Here is a 20396-nt window from a genome sequence, read left to right as displayed (position 1 = left end):
GTTCAGTTGAGTCTTCCTCTTCGGAGCTTGAGTCATCACTTCCACTCCAAGTGGCCATCATAGCTTTCTTCTTGTACTTCTTGGGACCCTTCTTCAGTTGTGGGCATTCAGACTTGAAGTGTCCCAATTTCTTACATTCATAGCAGATAAGGGGTTGGTCTTTATCCTTTTCTTTGCTATGTTTCCCTTTTGTGAGTGGCCTCTTCCTAATTCCTTGTTTCCTTTTCCTTAAAAACTTCTTGAACCTTCTGGTAATGAGAGCCATCTCTTCATCCTGCTCTTCATTTTCGGTGTCATCAATTTCTTCATCAAGTTGAGCTGTGGATTTGAGGGTGATTGTTCTCTTCTTTTTGACTTCTTCCTCTTGATGTTGTTTCATGCTCAGTTCATGTGTCATCAGTGATCCAAGAAGCTCTTTCAAAGGTAGGATGTTCAGATCTTTGGCTTCTTGGATAGCGATCACTTTGGCTTCTCAAGTTCTTGGTAAGGATCTGAGAATCTTTCTTATGAGCTCAATGTTAGAATAGGACTTACCAAGACTCTTTAAACCATTTATAATATCAGTAAGATGAGTAAATATTTCAGTTATAGATTCATCATGCTCCATTTTAAAAAGTTCATATTTATACACGAGCATGTTAATTTTGGACTCCTTTACTTGATTAGTTCCTTCATGGGTTACTTCTAATCTATCCCATATTTTTTTAGCAGACAAGCAAGTTGAAATACGATTAAATTTATTAGCATCAAGAGCACAATACAAAACATTCATAGCTTTAGCATTTAGTTGGGCCATTTTCTTATCAACCTCATCCCAATCTTTTTCGGGTTTGGCTGATTCCACACCATCAATAATTTTAGTGGGTGTGTGAGGGCCATTTACTATGATACTCCACATATCATAGTCGAGTGCTTAAATGAAGATTTTCATCCGAGCTTTCCAATAGGTATAGTTGGATCCATTGAAAAGTGGAGGTCGGTTAGTGGACTGCCCCTCGGCTAGAGAAGTGCCAACTTGAGTTGCTATAGATCTTTAGCTCTTTGATTGGTTAGATCAAAGTAGGGCTAGAGCACCGGGCTCTGATACCACTTGTTGCCCAGCTATGCAACCCAAGAGGGAGGGTGAATTGGGTTTCTAAAAATTTTAAACTTAACTTATACCTTATGAAGATTGTTTAACAATAGCTAGATAAATAAGGAGAGTATAGTTGATTCAAGGCTAATGGTTAAATGCAAGAATGCAAGAGAATAAAGAAGTTCTAAAAGGAGAGCAATTAAGCACGACACAAATAAGAGGATTTATAGTGGTTCGGTGCCAACCTTGCACCTACATCCACTCCCCAAGCTCCTATTGGAGAATTCCAATCCACTAACTTGTATTCAACTTAAATACACTTGTCGGAACCTCCGACTCTAGTTATCCCAAGCTAGTCCACTTGTTTTCTGGGTACAAGCCAATCCAATACAATCTGATTCAAGGTTCGGATCAATCTTCTCACGTTTTGGAATCCTTTCAAAATAAAAATAATAACTCAAAAGAGTATTACAATTAATAGCATAGAAAATATAAAAGAAGCTCCTTAAATGAGCGAATGAGGCTTTAAATACACTTTACTCAAATAGAAGAAAGCTCTTTTCGATTTCCTCAAGGGGGTTGGAGACTTGAATGAGCACTTGAGGAGTTGGTGAACTTGAATTAAAAGCTTCTTGAATGCTTTGAGTGGGCTCTTGCTTAGGGCTGAAAAGTATGCTTGAAATCCTCTTTTAAAACCCTTCTCTTTTTCTCTATCTTTCTTTCTTTTGTTGATTCCCACCTTTAAGTCCCTTTTATAACTCTTAAGGAATGGTGGAGAGTAATCTGGGCTGAAATAGAGCCGTTAGACCACATTAAATGAGCATTAAATGCACTTAAAATGGGTTAAAAACTAGCCATTACGGAACTTTTCCGTCACAGGGGTCGACTCATGGGGTCGACTCATGCTCATGGGTCGATTCATGGGGTCGACCTCTATGGAAAACAGTAGAAAATAATGGTTCTATAATTTTGGCCTAAAAATAGCAGAGGTCGACTCATGAGGTCGACTCATGCCTGGAGGTCGACCCATGGGGTCGACTCACAGACTATGCCAGCCAAAAAAATCTGCGTGCCATTCAGCCCTTTGTACCATGAGTCGACTCATGGGGTCGACTCAATTTTACAAACATGAATATCTTTCAAAATACACATCCAAAAATTATAAAATTTTCTCCAATGGATCACAAATCTTCTGTTCTTGCTCTTGATGCTTTCAAATCAGAATTTGATAAAATTATGATTTTGCCTTTGAAATACAATAAGTATTTTTCAAGCGAAAATCATTAGTAACCCCCTCAAATGCTTTTTAATCATCAAAATCAATTCAAGGAGCAACATCCATTACCTTTACCGATGATATGTCTAGGTACGGATATGTATTTCTAATGAAACACAAGTCTGAAGCCTTTGAAAAGTTCAAAGAATTCAGAGATGAGGTAGAAAAACAAACAAAAAATCCCATTAAGGTTCTTCGATCAGATCGAGGAGGTGAATACCTTAGTTAGAAATTTCTAAACTATCTTAAGGATAATGGCATAGTCTCTTAATGGACTCCACTTGGAACGTCACAACTCAACGGGGTTTCAAAATGAAGAAATCGGACCCTATTAGATATGGTCCGTTCCATGATGAGCTTCACGGACCTCTTTGAATTTCTTTGGGGATATTGTCTCGTGACAGCAATATATGTATTGAATAGAGTTCTCTCTAAAACCGTTCCTACCACACCGTATGAGATATGGCATAGTAAGAAGCCAAGTCTGAGTCATCTCAGAATTTGGGGTTGTCTGGCTCATGTCAAGAGACAGCAGGCGAACAAGTTAGAGTTCAGATCTTTTAGAGCTCAGTTCATAGGATATCCTAAAGAGTCATTAGGATACTATTTCTATATTTTGAAAGATCACAATGTGATTGTGAATTGACATGCTATTTTTCTTGAAAAATAGTTTATTCAAGATAGTGGCATCGAAAGAATAATTAAGCTCAAAGAGAATATCTCCCAAGAGCAACGAGTTAAAGAACCTGAGAAACCCAATCAATTAGAACCAGTCCTAACATAACCTCTTCCATCTCGTAGATCGATTAGGGTTTTCCATCCTCCTGAAAGGTACTTAGGTACTATACAAGAGAAAGTAGAAGAAATGTTCCTCACAGAAAATGGGGCTCATGGTGATGACCCCAAGACCTATGACGAGGTAATATTAGATATCGACTCTGAGAAATGGTTAGAGGCAATGAGATCAGAAATTAACTCGATGCACTCAAATCAAGTCTGGACCTTGGTAGATCCATCTGAAGGTATTGTACCTATTAGGTGTAAATAGATCTTCAAAAGAAAGATAGGTGCAAATAGAAATGTGGAGACATTTAAGGCTAGGCTCGTAGCGAAAGGTTATAGTCAGCACGAAGGCATTGACTATCAGGATACCTTCTTGCCCGTAGCCATGCTAAAATCCATCCGCACATTGCTTGCTGTTGTAGCCTATTTCGATTATGAAATATGGTAGATGGACGTGAAAACGATGTTCTTAAATGAATATCTTAAGGAAGATATCTATATGGAACAGCCGCTTGATTTCACATCCAGTGATGATGATCATAGCTGCAAAGGTTCATTTATGGACTTAAGCAAGCATCTCAGAGCTGGAATACTCATTTCAATGATGTGATCAAAATATTTGGTTTCATCAAGAACGAGGAAGAACCATGTGTGTTCAAAAAGGTCAGTGGGAGCACGGTTGTCTTCCTCATATTGTACGTAGATGACATCCTCCTAATTGGGAATGACATTCTCATGTTGACCTCAGTCAAAGTATGGTTGTCTAAGGAGTTCTCTATGAAAGATCTAGGAGAGGCATCCTTTATACTGGATATTAAGGTCTATAGAGATAGACCAAATAGGATGCTGGGACTTTCACAGAAGATGTACATAGAGGAGGTGCTAAAAAGGTTTAGCATAAAAAATTCCAAAAGAAGTTTAGTACCTTTTAGACATGGCATTCATCTCTCCAAGAAGATGTGCCCTAGCACACCTGAGGAGATTGAACGCATGAGCAAGATCCCTTATACTTCGATAATAGGAAGCCTCATGTATGCCATGCTATGTACACGACCTGATATAGCTCATGCTGTGAGTGTCACAAGCAGATATCAGTCGAATCCAAGCGAAGAGCACTGGACTTCTGTGAAATGTATCCTTAAGTACTTGAGAAGGACTAAGGATATGTTTCTAGTCTTTGGGAATGGAGAACTCCATATTCAGGGATATACAGACTCAGACTTTATATCTGATATAAATAATCGAAAGTTGACATCTGAGAGTCTGTTCATTTGCAATGGTGGTGCAGTTAGCTGAAAGAGTTCCAAGCAGATGGTGATTGCTGATTCCACTATGGAGGTAGAGTATATTGCTGCATCGAAAGCTGCGAAGGAGGCATTCTGGTACAAGAAGTTTGCCGCAGAGCTTGGAGTGATGTCATCGGATGCCATCCCTCTTTACTGCGACAATAATGGTGCCATAGCCCTAGCTAAAAAGCCAAGATCTCACCAGAAGTCCAAGCACATCGAGCGATGATTCTATTTGATCCGTGATTACCTCGAAAAGGGTTAGTCGAGGTCAAGAGAGTCGACTCCACAGACAATGTGGCAGACCCGCTGACAAAGCCATTAGGCCAGCAAAAGATCGAAGCCCACCTTAAGAAGATGGGACTTAGATATGTAGCTAATTGGTATTAGGTCAAGTGGGAGTTTGTTAGATGTGTGCCCTAAATGCCAGATTGGCCGACACATTCCTATACAAATCTAAGGATAAATTTATAATTTTGACTATAAATCAATAAATGGATTATTCTTCTATCACATTGTGTACATTGTGTCTGTGATACATCCTTTGAGTTAGTAGGAATGTCAATTCATATTTTCAAAAGTTGAAAATTTAAGGCATGAATTTACATAACTAACTCATAAACAGCTCCTGACCATAGGATCATCACAAGGATTATGATCGATCCGGAAGGTTGGTGTACGATCACTTTCTTAGGATAGATGTATCTTGAGTCTACGATGTGGAGACACCGGAGTGAGAGTACAGGTATTCGTGGAGAATGAGAGTACTGAGCGTGACCAACTCGAGCAATCATAAGGAAGTCTACCTTCTCGTCGATGACTAGCTCGATGCTGCAGCTGTGTGTCTAGTTCTTTGACCTGAGGTGCATCGATAATCTACCTTGAGTGTGTTATAGTTTGAGTACACCATAACTCGGTCTTCTAGCCATGTAGAATTTTGAGGTGTATGTTGGCTGTAGCATATTCATTATAGGAACCAGATTGCACCAAGATGGGATCTATCAACCTCGGTAGATAAGAGGAGTAGTCCTATGATGATCGAAAGATCGAGTCCTTAAGTCAATGGCCATGGCAGAGTGAAATAATGGAAAAGAGTTTTCCATTAGAGTTTTACATTGGACTCGAATCAATCGATTGATTCATATGACTGATGTTGGGTTTGACAAGTTCACCTTAACCCTAATTCAGTCAGGACTCATGATAGAGGAACTCAATCACACAGGTGGTTGCACTAAGAGGTTCATCTTCATTTCTGATGGGTTGCCACCATATACTACTAGGTGTCACTGGTGGATTTTAGGAGCAATTAGAATGATCTTGATGATCGATCATTCTAATTGCCTGAATCAGAAGAGTTCTGATCCATCGAAAGGAATTTTGATGATGTCGATGATGAGATCACGACATGTCTCATTATCATACGAAAATGAACCTAACTGGGTCACACAAACAAGAGTTAGGATCTGGATGTCATCAATTGAGCTAGCCTAGTTCGATTGATTTAGATTAGATCCAATTAGGTTCAAGAAAATCGTGCTAGCACATGATTGAGCCTAACTTTCTTCTCGTGCAATCTTTTTCATCTCGACTGAGCCAAATATGATTTGACTCACCCAGAGAACCTTGAGAAATTTTTTTTAGTCTGACTGGAGCCAGTCCAGCTCAGAAAAGTCTTGTCTTAGTTTATGGGATGAATTTAAGACAACACCTGCCAATTTCTGTCATCTACCATTTCCGTTTTAGGACATCGATCAAACGTTGACTTATGGATCTTGAACTAAAGGCCACTTGGCAAGAAGTCATTGGAGAGTTTTTATGGAGTATCCACCTACTAAATTAGGCCTCAAAGTGGGTGCCAAGATTAGATTGGGCGTGCGCCCCAAGTGGATAAGGATAGAGTCCCATGAGATGAGGACTCTATGCCTTGATCGACTCAAACTGTTGGGCGCCAATCTCACTGTGTTCATCCAGTGTTGGTGCTAACAGTCGGAGGATTTGGTGGAGTTCTTATCTGATATGATCAGATGATATCACTCCACCAATCAAAAATTTTTCAAAATTAATTGAAATTTTTTGATTGGTCGAATGATGTGGCACTGCATGGTGCAGCAGGGTCTATTTAAACCTTGTCTGCGCCTAAGGTTTAGAGGATCTGCTCAATCCCCAGCAAAAGCCTGATATCCCTCCACTTCTCTATATCCCCTCTGGTCTTCTCTCTCCCCTCTTCACATCCAAGAAGTTGGGCATCCATCTGGTGCTTGTCCAAGGCGTGGTGGCTCCTTGATCAGAAGGCTGCAGGAATTTGTCGAGAAGCTGCTGCTCCAGCTTCAGAAGATCTTTTGAAGATCTTTCAAATCAGATCCAAATCTGATTTTTGGAACAGAGATTTGCAAGGAGAAGATGATCTAGATCTTGCTCAAGTGGATATCGATAGAGGCCAAGCGACTGCATGGCTATTTTTGAACCTCGGGCATTGCTATGATCATCTACTGGGTGATCTAGTTACCCTAGAGGTATTTCTCTAATCCTCAAGTTTTAGATTTAATTTTAGATTAAATATCAAATAATAAAAATTAGATCTAATAGACCTTAGATCTGAAATAAAATAGGATAATTTTTTAAAAAAAAATATTCCGCCCCAGATCTCATTAGATCTGGAAGATCCTACAAGAAAAAAGCCGATTTTTCCTTCCATCGAATTTACCCATATTTTTTTTGGAATTTTTATGGCTTTTAGGGCACACATTGTGCACCCTTTGCTAGTGGTCCATTCATGAAAATAAGGAGGAGGTGCCCAAGAGTTGGGCACCCCTTATCTTGCCATGTTTGGATAAGCCTTGACTAAGTATTTGACCTAGACAAGGACTCTATCATATCTCTCTCTATAAAATGAGTTTCTTCATGAAACTTTTAGAGAACATAGAGATTTGAGAGACGTTTGGAGAATCTAAAAATTGGAGAGAAAGACCTTTGGGTCATGGAGATATAATAGACACAAGATAGGGTGTTTAGGAGAAAGTAAAAGAGAAGAAGAGGGTCTTCTTCTAGGGTTGTTAGTTTCACCTCTTTCCTTCCTCCATCTTGAGTTTTCTAAGAGAGTCTTAGATCTAAAACTCCTCCTCCTACTTCTCATCTTTGGAAGAGTTCAAATCTAGAAGAAGGAGGTACCTGATCAACCATCGAAGAAGGATCAGCGCAGTACTGGCATACTGTGCTGATTTTCTGGAGCAGGACTTCTGATCGAGATTCGTGGGCTCATGTGGATGACTCCTAGAGACCGAACGTATGTGCGGTTTGCAACATCATCCTCAAGCCCAGATCAGCAAGGTTAGAATGTCTAACTTACAAGATAATAGATCTGATCTATTATTTAATACATACATTAGATGTAGTATAGAAACATGTTGATATGATCAACATGTAGTTCATGCTCTATATATTTTAATTTTTAATTTAATGCTATGTAATAATCATGTAATAGGATCTTAGATATAGAATTCTCTAATTTTAGAAAATAAATTTTGATTTATTTTAGTCTTCTGCTGCCTGATCTTGAAAAAATTTCAAGATCTAACCCTGAAACCCTAGATCTGGTTCCTTCAATAGATCCCACGGTCGAAGCATATGTGACCTACTCATACGCTCTCTCTCTTCAGGAGTTATCGAACAATCCTTCTTAGAGAGAAAAATTTCATGGCCTATCAGTAGATAGTCCTTCTTGAAATTCTCCATACTGAACCTTTCAATAAGCATCCTTTTAGATCTATCCCTATAGATCTTCATCTCTAGGATGTAGGATGCTTCATCCAAGTCCTTCATGGAGAACTGCGATGACAACCAAACTTTTATTCCCTATAGTGTGAAGATGTCATTTCTGATTAAGAGAATGTCATCCATGTACAAGATAAAGAATATCACAACTAGATCATTTGTCCATTTATAGATGCAGGGCTCTTCTCCATTCTTAACAAAGCCATACATTTTGATCACCTTATCAAAATGCATGTTCCAACTCCGACAAGCTTGCTTCAATCCATAAATAGATCTCTGAAGCTTGCATATCTTAGACTCATCTATGGATGTAAACCCCTCAGGTTGTATCATATACATCTCTTCGGTCAGCTCTCCATTCAGAAAAGCTATCTTTACATCCATCTGTCAAATCTCATAATTCAGATGGACAGCTATTGTAAGCATTATCCGAATAGATTTGAGCATTGCCACAGGAAAGAACATCTCATTATAGTCAATACCATAATGTTGATGATATCCCTTGACAACTAGATGGGCTTTATAGGTCTCCACCTTTCTGTCGCGCCCCTCTTCCTTTTGAAGACCCATTTACACCCAATGGGTTTAACCTCTTCAGGTCAGTCAACCAATATCCATACATCGTTGACCTTCATGGCCTCCATTTCGAATTTCATGGCTTCAAGCCATTTCTCGAAATCATATCTCTGCATTGCATCCATATAGGTGATCGGATCCTCATCGTTCTCATTGGGTTCGATGGGATCACCATCTCGGACCAAGAAATCATAGTATCTGTCTGACTGACATGGTATTTTATCGGATCGCCTTAATGATACAAGTACATTGGGCTCCGGATCTGATCTAATCAAATCCGACTCAGGTTCAACTATTGGTGTCGGTCCTTCTACCTATTGAACTTCATCAAGTTCAACCTTAGAGGCAACGGTTCCTTCACCAAGGAACTTCTTTTCTAAAAAGATTGCCTTAAGACTGATGAACACCTTTTGTTCATCAGCATGGAAGAAAAAATATCCTTTGATCTCTTTGGGGTACCCTATGAATGTGCATTTGTCAGACCTAGATCCAAGTTTATCTGTAACTAACTGTTTGACATAGGTCGGGCACCCCCAGATCCTAAGGTGTGAAAGTACTGGCTTACGTCCTATCCATATCTCATATGGAGTCTTAATTACAGACTTACTGGAACCCTATTTAACAAATAACAGGTCGATTCGAGTGCATATCCCCAGAAAGATATTGGCAAGCTGGCAAAATCCATCATGGATCGGATCATGTCTAACAGAGTCGATTTCTCCTTTCAGACACACCATTATGCTGTAGTATTCCTGGAGGAGTCCATTATGAGAGAATCTCATTCTCTCTTAGATATGTGAGAAACTCACCAGAAAGGTATTCTCCTCCTCGATCAGATCGAAGAGTTTTAATACTCTTTCCAGTTTATTTTTCTACTTCACTTCGAAATTATTTGAACATTTCAAATGAATCCAACTTATGTTTCATCAGATAGACATATCCATATCTGGATAGATCATCCTTGAAAGTGATGATGTAAAAATATCCACCTCTAGCACTTGTGCTCATGGGCCCATATACATCAGTATGTACTAGGCCCAAGAGCTCAGTAGCTCTCTCACCTGTTTCAGTAAAAGGTGACTTGGTCATTTTACTAAGAAGACAGGACTCACAGATTGGAAGTGATTCATAATCACTGACTTCGAGGATTTCCTCTTAAGTCAACCTGTTTATCTTGTTCTTATTTATATAACCTAGCCTACAGTGCCATAAGTAGATATCTGATACACTATCTAATCTAGGGTGCTTGCCTATAGAATAGACTACGTTAACAGGTTGTGATAACATATACATACCATTGTTCAAATGTCCACAAAAAATAGTAACACCATTCATAATGATATTACAAATTTATTTCTTTATTGAAATTTCATAATCATTTTTGACCAGAAGGCCTACAGAAATAATATTTAAAAAAAAATTGGGACAGAAATGACAATCATTAAGAACAACGGTATGGGACTCGAATACAAGTTTCAAGATTCCTAGTGCTAGAACTAGAACTGATCTTCCATCTCCAACGTTCAGAAACCTCTCATCTTGCTTGAATCTCCTACTGACCTACAACCCCTGCAATGAATTGTAAATATGATAAGGGCTATCGGTATCCAATACCCAGTCAGTTATATCACAAATAGAGAAATTATAAGGAGTTATCATATAAATACCTTGCCCAACAATAGCTTGCTTCTTTCTCTGCCTGTTCGGATCCAGGGAGGCAAAGTACTAAGGACAGTTCCTCTTTCAGTGCCTCCGCTTCTTGCAAAAGAAGCATTCAGCTTGACTCTTATCAGGCTTGATCTTTCTGATCTAGCCCTGCACTGATATCCCAGCCTGAACTTGCACCTTCTTCACTTTCTTCTTCTTGTTCTTCTTCCTTTTCTCAAAGGGTCGAGAACCAGAAGACGAACCTCCCACTAAGTTCACCGACTCCTTGTGGAGTTGGTGATCTTTCTCAAAGTTCTGAAGTAACCCAAGTAACCCGTGGTAGTTTACTTCAGGCTTTGTCATTCTATAATGAGTAAAGAATGGAAAATAAGACTTGGACAGCAAATTTAATATTGCATCTTTCCCAAGCTGCTCATGCAAAGAAAAACTGAGCTTGCTCAAATGCTCCATCAGCTCGATCATGTACAATACATGATCAGTGACAGAGGTACCATCTCATATTTTGACATTGAAGATAGCACAACTAGTCTTGTGCCACTCCACGTCATTGGATGTGCCAAAGGCATCCTGTAACACTTGAAGCATGTCCTTTGGCTGAGCCATCTCAAATCTATGACTGAACTCGTCGCTCATGGTAGCCAGCATGATGCAGCACATCGTGGTCCGGTCATTGAGCCACTTCTGGTAAGTGTCTCTGACTATTCCACGTGCATTGATAGCTAACTCCTCAGGTGCAGGATCCGTTATCACATATAGGATTCATTCATGCTCCAAGACTATTTTCAACTTTTGGTACCAGCTACCGAAGTTGGGTCCCACCAAATTTTCATTATCCAATAATGATCGGAGTGATAGGGATGTGGCCATATCTGCACAAAAAAAAACCATAACCTAATTAGTAATTGATTCATTAAACTTAAAGATTTGGACTTTAATCAAAAGATTTCTCCTACTATTTTATTCGAATTGGTAGACTCTACCTCCAATTCGAGGAATTAACCTAATTCTTTAGTGGGTACTAGAATTCACTTAGATTGCACACAAGCCCAACTTTCGTTGGCCAACCCATGTACATCTAAGGGTAGGTTCATAACCAATTGTTTCTCTAAATAATTTTTAGTAATTTTAATTTTGCCCCAATCCCTAATCAATAGGCTTTGGCCTCCACTGAAAAAGTCTGGTTAGGTCCAACCATTAACATGACCATACTTGGCCCATCTAGCCAATGAATGATTAGGCCCAACTTTGGTTGGCTAACCAAATCACCATTTAGAAAGATGCAGTCAAAAAATCATATTATGAATGACAATTCCATCAGCCGATAAGCACCAGGCCTTTGGGCCTCCAATGATTATCCAACTGATGGTCCCATTATCATCCACTTAATGAGAGGCTATGATCTAGTTATCATCATAACTATTTCATTTGAAGGACCTAATAATTTTAGAAGATTTAATTGATTTAGAGGAGGAGGTCAGATGAACCAGCTTATCATGATCTTTCCCCTGGCTTCACCAAGTCAACTTAAGGGAGACCATTAAAAGGGCTGGTCTAGGAGCGCCTAAATCAGTCACACTGATTTACCTAGCTGACATGGATCAGCTCGAATAGTTAAGTGATCCGATCAAAATATAATTTCACTAAGAGGCCAATTAAGTTCGATCGATGGGAGGGTCTGCCAAAGCTTTCCTTAGACACCATCAAAAATGACTAGGTAAGCGGGCTGCGAATTAAAAACCACCGGTCTGGTTTACCTTAGACACCAACTGATTTAATTAGTTTCAATTAGATCAATCTAACAGTTCGTGCTAGATCGTTTAGCCAAGAATCAAGTCTATTTGGTTCTCGTTAAAGTCATAGACTTGACCAACTACAACTATTGTAATTGATCTAGAGAATCCTTGACCTAATCTAAGACAACAATTGATTAGATTTAGTCAATTCTCTAATTAAGTCCATCTTTAATCTAACCTTAGGTCTAACCCAATTAATGGATCTAATTCCCACTAACCCATTAACCCAATGTGTTTGTTGGGTGGATGTCTGGCCAAGACACCACCTCTCAAGATCTTTTCAGTACCACACGATGCAGCAGGAAGAAAGAAGAAACAAAACAAAAAAAAAATAATCAAAATACGTGGATCAGCCACAAAAGGGCTCGCCTCCACGGGGCATGCAAACTTAACTATGAAAAAAAAATTTACAAGAGGAGACCTCACCCTCAACCCTTGTACACCCAATTCTCTCTCACCTGAAGTTTCCCTCATAAAAACTCTCTCTCTCTTGAAGACCCCTCTGAACCCCTGAAGTGCCTGGCGATCACTGTCCAGGAGCCTCCTGCTCCTTCTCTCTCAGTGCTTCCGCCTTTCTCTTCTCTTGGGTACCGTACGGGCTTCGTACGGTGCAAAAAATCGAACCACCTCCCCCTCTGTTTCACGTACAGGCCCTTTTAAAGGGTTAAAAATTTGATTAGAGAAGGATTAGGAGTCCTAAACAAAGCCAGATAACCCCTGGACCGTCGGATCAAGATCGGGAGCCACCCACGCCCTCAGATCGCGCTCTGATCCACGAAATAGTGCCATGGACCGCGAGAAACGCGTGGGAAATGCCCACGTGGTCCACAAGCCCAGCCGTGGACCGCCTGGTCCACGGTGGATCGGAGAACAGTGACAGCAAGCCACCTGGGCTGGCCCGCTCTCGCGCGCGCCTGGGCCGCGCGCCCGCCTGGGCCGTGTGCCAGGCTGGGCCGCGCGCCCGCCTAGGCCGCCCACCCGGGCCGCCCGCCCGCGTGGGTCGCGCATCCCGCGCGGGCCTGGGTCGCGCGTCCCGCGCACCACTGCCTGCGGCCGCACCGCTGCCGCCCGCCACCAGTCGCCGACGGTCCTCCACCACCTCGAATCTTGTGCCGACTTCAAAAGCTCGTATCTCCTCCATCCGAGCTCCGTTTCAGGTGATCTTGGTCTCGTTGGACTTCATTTTTCATCGCGAACCTCACTGTGGGCTCAATGTGGGCTGAATCTTGAGGTATCAAATCCTAACAATCTTCACCTCGACTTGATATTCGGCCTCTTCCAAACTCTGAGAGCTTCTAGATCTCTTCGCCCCCATACCCTGGGGCAATCACCTGCTGATCATGGATGGGCAAACATGGGAGTTGAGCCAAGCTGCTCGATCCCATCTCCATCGTATGCTGTGCTCCTCCTGACCTGAGATCTGCTCGGGGCATCATCCTGTGGCAATAGGAATCTTACCTTGCGACGTCGCCTCTCGTCCTTCCGAGTCTCCTGTCTCATGCCCGATCCGCCTCTTGGAGCTCCACCTCGCTCTGGACTCCACCTGGCTCCCGAAGCTCTACCTCGCACTGGGCTCCCTGCTAGGTAATAATATCCTCTGCTCCCCTTCTTCCCCTCCAGCACAATCCTATTGCCGTGTAACACCCTCAGAATTTCTCCACCAGCTACCATCCTATAGCCTCTCGAATCCAGTCTGCTAAGTGAGATAAGATTCTGCCTGAAATCGAGTATGTATCGGACCTCCCCCAATCTCCTCACTGTATCGTCATGTGTCCTCCAGCTGACCGTCCCAATGCCTCTGATCGCATAGCTTGATCCATTCGGCAGATATACAGTGCCCTCACTATTCTCCAGGGAGTCAAACTGCTCCTCTCTGCAACATACATGATAGGGGCATGCAGAATCTAATATCCACTACTGAGAAGAAGTAGATACCTCATCAGATATCTCCAGGACATCTCCATCTAAATCGCTGCCGGCCGTCGCTACAGCAGCCACCATCCAATTTTTAAGTTGAGGATAATCTCTGGCTAGATGCCCCAACTCCTCACACCGGTAACACCTGGTTTTGCTCAAGTCCCTCCTGGACTTGGACCACCCTCATTGCGATCTCTTGTCACTCCGTCTACCACCTCCTGCTCTTCCAGAAGCCACCAAAGCTGAGCTACCGTCACCTGAGCTCGAAGCTGGGTTCTCCCTCCTGAAAACCTCATTCTGGAGTATCACCGCTGTGACCTCGTCCATCTTCATAGTGCTCTTCCCCACTAGAAGAGCAGTCACCAAGGACTCGTACGAAGGGGAAAGCGACGCCAGCAAAACCAGCACCCTGATCTTCTCCTCAACATTCTCACCAACGCTGAGGAGGTCGGTGAGGATCTTCTGGAAGTGGCTGAGATGCTCCTGCACGCTCTATCCCTCTGTCATCCGCAGTTGGTAAAACTGCCTCCAGAGAAAAAGTGTGTTGGTGAGAGACTTCACCATGTACAACTCCTCGAGCTTCGACCACAGCACCGTCAGGGAAGTCTCGCTCAGCACATAGATCACCACCTCATCCGTCAGGTACATGCGGATGGTACTCACCATCTACAACTGTAGCCGTTTCCAATCCCTCACCTCCATGGTGGTCGGCTTCTCACTGCATAAGAGAGCATCGATCAACCCTTGTTGGATGAGCACATCCTTCACCCTTGCCTGCCACAAGGAGAAATTGCTCTTACCATCAAACTTGTTGATCTCCATCTTGATTATTCCTGTCTTCTCCATCTTCAGTCTTGCTCACCACCACTGCAATCTGCGTCCTTGTACCACCTTGCTCTGATACCACTTGTTAGGTGGATGTCTGGCCAGGACACTACCTCCCAAGATCTTTTCAGTACCACGCGATGCAGCAGGAAGAAATAAGAAACAAAATAAAAAAAAATAATCAAAATATGTGGATCAGCCACAAAAGGGCTCGCCTCCACGGGGCATGCAAACTTCACTATGAAAAAAAAATTTTACAAGAGGAGACCTCACCCTTAACCCTTGTACACCCAATTCTCTCTCACCTGAAGTTTCCCTCATAAAAGCTCTCTCACTCTTGAAGACCCCCCTGAACCCCTGAAGTGCCTGGCGACCGCTGTCCAGGAGCCTCCTGCTCCTTCTCTCTCAGCGCTTTTGCCTATCTCTTCTCTTGGGTACCATACGGGCTTCGTATGGTGCGAAAAATCAAACCACCTCCCCCTCTGTTTCACATACAGGCCCTTTTAAAGGGTTAAAAACTTGATTAGAGAAGGATTAGGAGTCCTAAACAAAGCCAGATAACCCCTGGACCGTCGGATCAAGACCGGGAGCCACCCACGTCCTCAGATCGTGCTCCGATCCATGGAATAGTGCCGTGGACCGCGAGAAATGCGTGAGAAACGCCCACGTGGTCCACAGGCCCAGCCGTGGACCGCCCAGTCCACGGTGGACCGGAGAACAGTGCCAGCAGGCCGCCTGGGCCGGCTCACTCCCACGCGCGGGCCTACGCGCGCCTGGGCCATGCGCCAGGCTGGGCCGCATGCCCGCCTAGGCTGCCCGCTCGCGTGGGTCGCACATCCCGCGCAGGCCTGGGTTGCGCATCCCGCTTGCCGCCGCCTGCGGCCGCACTGCTGCCGCCCGCCGCCGGTCGTCGGCGGTCCTCCATCGTCTCGAATCTTGTGCCGACTTCAAAAGCTCGTATCTCCTCCATTCGAGCTCCATTTTAGGTGATCTTGATCTCGTTGGACTCCATTTTTCGCCACGAACCTCGCTGTGGGCTCAATGTGGATTGAATTTTGAGGTGTCAAATTCTAACATGTGTTATAGTTTGTGTCTTAGGTTCTTCAATTCATAATCCTAGAACCTAATCAAACAACTTCTTAATTCTCAATTAAGTTTTGGGCTGAGGGTTGGGGTTCGGCTTTTCGAAAATAATTTTCATATTTATAAAATAATTTTACAATATGATTTTACCAACCAAGTTGCATGTTTCATTCATAATCAAAATGCAAGTGAAATAAGCATGAAACTACTTTGGATCTAATTTAAACAGGTTCATGTAATTGAAATAATTTCAACTTTAAACTGCACATATTCTCAGACAAATATATGATGGTTCTTTGCATGAAAATTATTAACAAAGAGATTTTATTTTAGATTTAAACATCTTTTAAATCTAATAAATTATAAATTCAATCTAGATCATATCTAACAAATTTATGATTAAAGATAGATCTACACAAACTAGGACAATCTTCGCACTGTAAGGGGTAAACCTCACAGCAGGACAACCTACAGTTCGTGATTGATCTAAAAATTTTAATTTTAGATTTAACAATCAGACTATAAATTAGATCTATCTAAGAAATAATCTAAGCATGTATAAATAATCATGTAATAAACAACCTAGGCTCTGATACCAATTGAAGGAACCAGATCTAGGGTTTCAGGGTTAGATCTTGAAATTTTTTCAAGATCAGGCAGCGAAAGACTAAAATAAATCAAAATTTATCTTATAAAATTAGAGAATCTCTAAATCTAAGATCTTATTATATGATTATTATATTATATTAAATCATAAATTAAAATATAAAGAGCAAGAACTATATGTTGATCATATCAACATGTTTCTATACTACATCTAATGTATGTAAAATATAATAGATCAGATCTATTACCTTGCAAGTTAGATATTCTAACTTTACTGATATAGGCTTGAGGATGATGTTATGAGCCGCACATGCATTCGGCCTTTAGGAGTCATCCACACAAGCCCACGAATCACGATCAGAAGTCTTAGTCCAGGAAATCAGCACAGTATGCTAGTACTGTACTGATCCTTCTTCGATGGTCGATCAGATTTCTTCTTCTTCTTGATTTGGACTCTTCTAAAGATGAGAAGTAGAAGAAGGAGTTTTAGATATGAGATACTCTCAGAAAACTCACAGATGGAGGAAGGAAAGAGGTGAACTCAGCAACCATAGAAGAAGACCCTCTTCTTCTTCTCTTTGCTCTCACCTAGACACTTAGTTTTGTGTCTATTATATCTCCATGCCCTAACACTCTTTCTCTGTGATTTTTACACATCCCAAAGGCCTCTCAATACTCTATAATTCACAAAAATTTCAAGAAGAAATTTATCTTAAATCAAGAGATATGAAGAATCCTTGTCTAGGTCAAATACCTAGTCAAGGAAAATCCAAACAGGGCAAGACCAGGGGTGCCCAACTCATGGGTGCCCCCTCTTTCTTTTTCTATCATGGACTACTAGAAAAGGGTGCATAATATATTTCATAAAATCCATAAAAATTTCAAAAAAAATCTAGATAAAATCAGTGCCATAAGGAAAGAGTTTTGATTTCCTAAAATTCTATCTCATAGAATTTGAAATCCAAACTAATTCCTACTTTGACTTGGTCCACAACCACATTCCATGTAAGAGAGAAAGAGTGGAAAGCTTTAGGCATGCGTGAAGGCCTAGGAGAGAAGGTTTTGTCACACAAAATAAGAGAGAGTGGGCATGGGGGGCTAAGGTGGCGTAAGGTGGAATCCTAGTCTTACTAAGATTCAATCTATGACTTATTCAAATTTAGTTTCTCAAATCAAATCAAACCAAAATTAAATCAACCTGATTAAAATAGATCTTAACTTAATTAAGAACTTAATTTAATTAGATTAAATTAGATTTAAATCTAATTTAATTTTTTAATCGAATTAAAAATTAGATTGACCCAAGTCCTAATTGGACTAGGACTAGTTTTTCCTTGCACTTGGCTTATCCAATAAATCAATTGGACTTGATCTAATCAAGTTCAAACTAAATCTAATTAAATCATATTCAATTAGACTTAATCTCAACTCATTGGCTTAATCAAACTATCAAGTCCAAACTAAATCTAATTAAATCATATTCAATTAGACTTAATCTCAACTTATTGGCTTAATCAAGCTAAGCCAATTAGCAATCGAATTGCTAATCGATCCTTCTATAATACTTGCACTAGATTAAATATCAATCATATTGATCGTTTAACCCTAGAATGATTCTTAATCGTTGATCAACCATCCGATCGGATGTGAACTCTAATATGTGTGATATCATAGATCCGAGCTTAAGTCAGTAGCACAGAAATAAATTCTTATACCAATCAAAGTGATCATCTAGCAATGGTACCCAATGGCCGGATAGGTCGAATGTGTAGAACGACATCCTTAAAACTCATGCGGATATAGTTTTTATATAATTTATCCCCTTGACCAAAATGCTTATAGGATACCTCAGAGTTTAACTGTCAACTCTGATCAGGTTGTCCACATTGTATTTCAAAATATTAAATCCATCTGATGGATTACCCTGGTCAAGATTTTGCTAAATTAAAATATAGCGACTCATTCTTCTCTAACTCTTGGAGTGGTCAATCCCATCTTGATCACACTCCGACTTCGCAAGTACTTGACTGTGCCCAGAAGCCTTCCGTCACTGAATTAAAAATTTAGTTAGTCCAGTACCAAAGCATAATAAGTTGCTTGCAAGTCACTGAGGTGATCTCAGGTCTAAGGGATACTTATACCTATATCCCATCAGAGACATTCTCGACAACAGAATATTCTGGAGTTGATCACGTTCAATGATGATGTACCCTTATATCTCACCTGTATGCCATACCAGTGTCTTCACACTCCTTGGTTAAGAGGACAATCAACCCATATGGCCTACAGCCACCTATGCTCGATAGAAGCTGTCATCCTTATTAACAGACTATCATTTGATCGTGAACAGTTTTAAGGACTAATCGATAAATTCTCTCTTTATCGAACCTAAATAATCCTAAGAACTTCATCACAACAATGGAGTTCATTAGAAGATGAAAACTTATGATGAAAATGCCAAAAATATATTTTATTTATTAACAAATCAATTACAGTACAAGGTTGCTCAACCGTCAATAAGTTGACGATTAGCTTTTGGGACATATTTTTCAACACTGGATGCCCCTGATGCATTATATTATTAGCTGTATCTTTCTTTTATATGTTTCCAACTATTGATTGAGACCTTTACATATTGATGTAAAATTATAGAAAAAAATTATTTGAAAATAAAAAGAAATTATTTCTTTCTACTTTCAGATAAAAATCAAGCATTCATGGAAGTCTTCATGGTGATGAAGACTAGACTATCAGATGTTTGGAGAGCAGAGGCACATTAAGATTGACCATGAGATGGTTCAATCTATGATGCACCTAGGGTTAGACCCATATACCATCCTGTGGCTCAGATGATTCTTCAGAAGTCCATACTCAGATGATTCTTCAGAAGTCCATAACTATTATATTTTCTTTATATACTCTTAAATGCTGGTAGTTAGAATTAAAATTTAGATTGCATATGATGCATTTGTATATGTTTTAGATGTGCATAAGACCTAAGTCCCTCATTTAAATTATATTAAGTCACAATGATAAAGTATTAAGAATACTACCCATGCCTTCCTTCATGTCAAGCTAGTATTATGTCAAAAACCATAGTAGGCTTATTATGCTATCCACAAGACTTACTGTGGGGACTGATTTGATACAATCTTGATGCATAGTAAAGCTAATAGTATTTAGCTCATACTAAGTCAATAGAGTATGTCAAAAACTATAGTGCGTTTGTTGTACTATCCACAAGACTTGCTATAGGAATTGATATGATGTTGATTTAGTGATGCTTATGATATATTTTAGTAGTACTGCCTTATTGTGCTATCCACAAAGATAGTATTATTCAGATATGACTATATAGGATTGAAGGATACGATTTAACTAAAATATTATAGTTTATTCTGCTATCTACAAGGCTATAAGTATTTTAGAGGCAAAAGCTATATTGAGAGTTGCATGAGATGCAATTGGTAAAGAGTTACCTATCCTTGAACTCATAGGAGCTTGTTGTGCTATCCACAAAGCTTTTTTTGAGAAATTGGGATCTCAACCCCATTAAAGAACTAGATGATTGGTTTTCTCATTTTTTATACTTAAGGGCTATGAAATTCATTAAAATAGTGGAGATACAATTAGATAAAAGATCTCATCTAAATTATGCATGTCATCATGGCAGTCTTTTTATGTTCTTATATATTTATATGCATCTTCACTATCACTGCATGGTGTATTTGATACTT

Source organism: Elaeis guineensis, chromosome 4 (assembly GCF_000442705.2).
Source record: "Elaeis guineensis isolate ETL-2024a chromosome 4, EG11, whole genome shotgun sequence".
In the NCBI taxonomy this organism is placed as follows: Eukaryota; Viridiplantae; Streptophyta; class Magnoliopsida; order Arecales; family Arecaceae; genus Elaeis; species Elaeis guineensis.
This window is presented reverse-complemented; position numbering follows the sequence as displayed.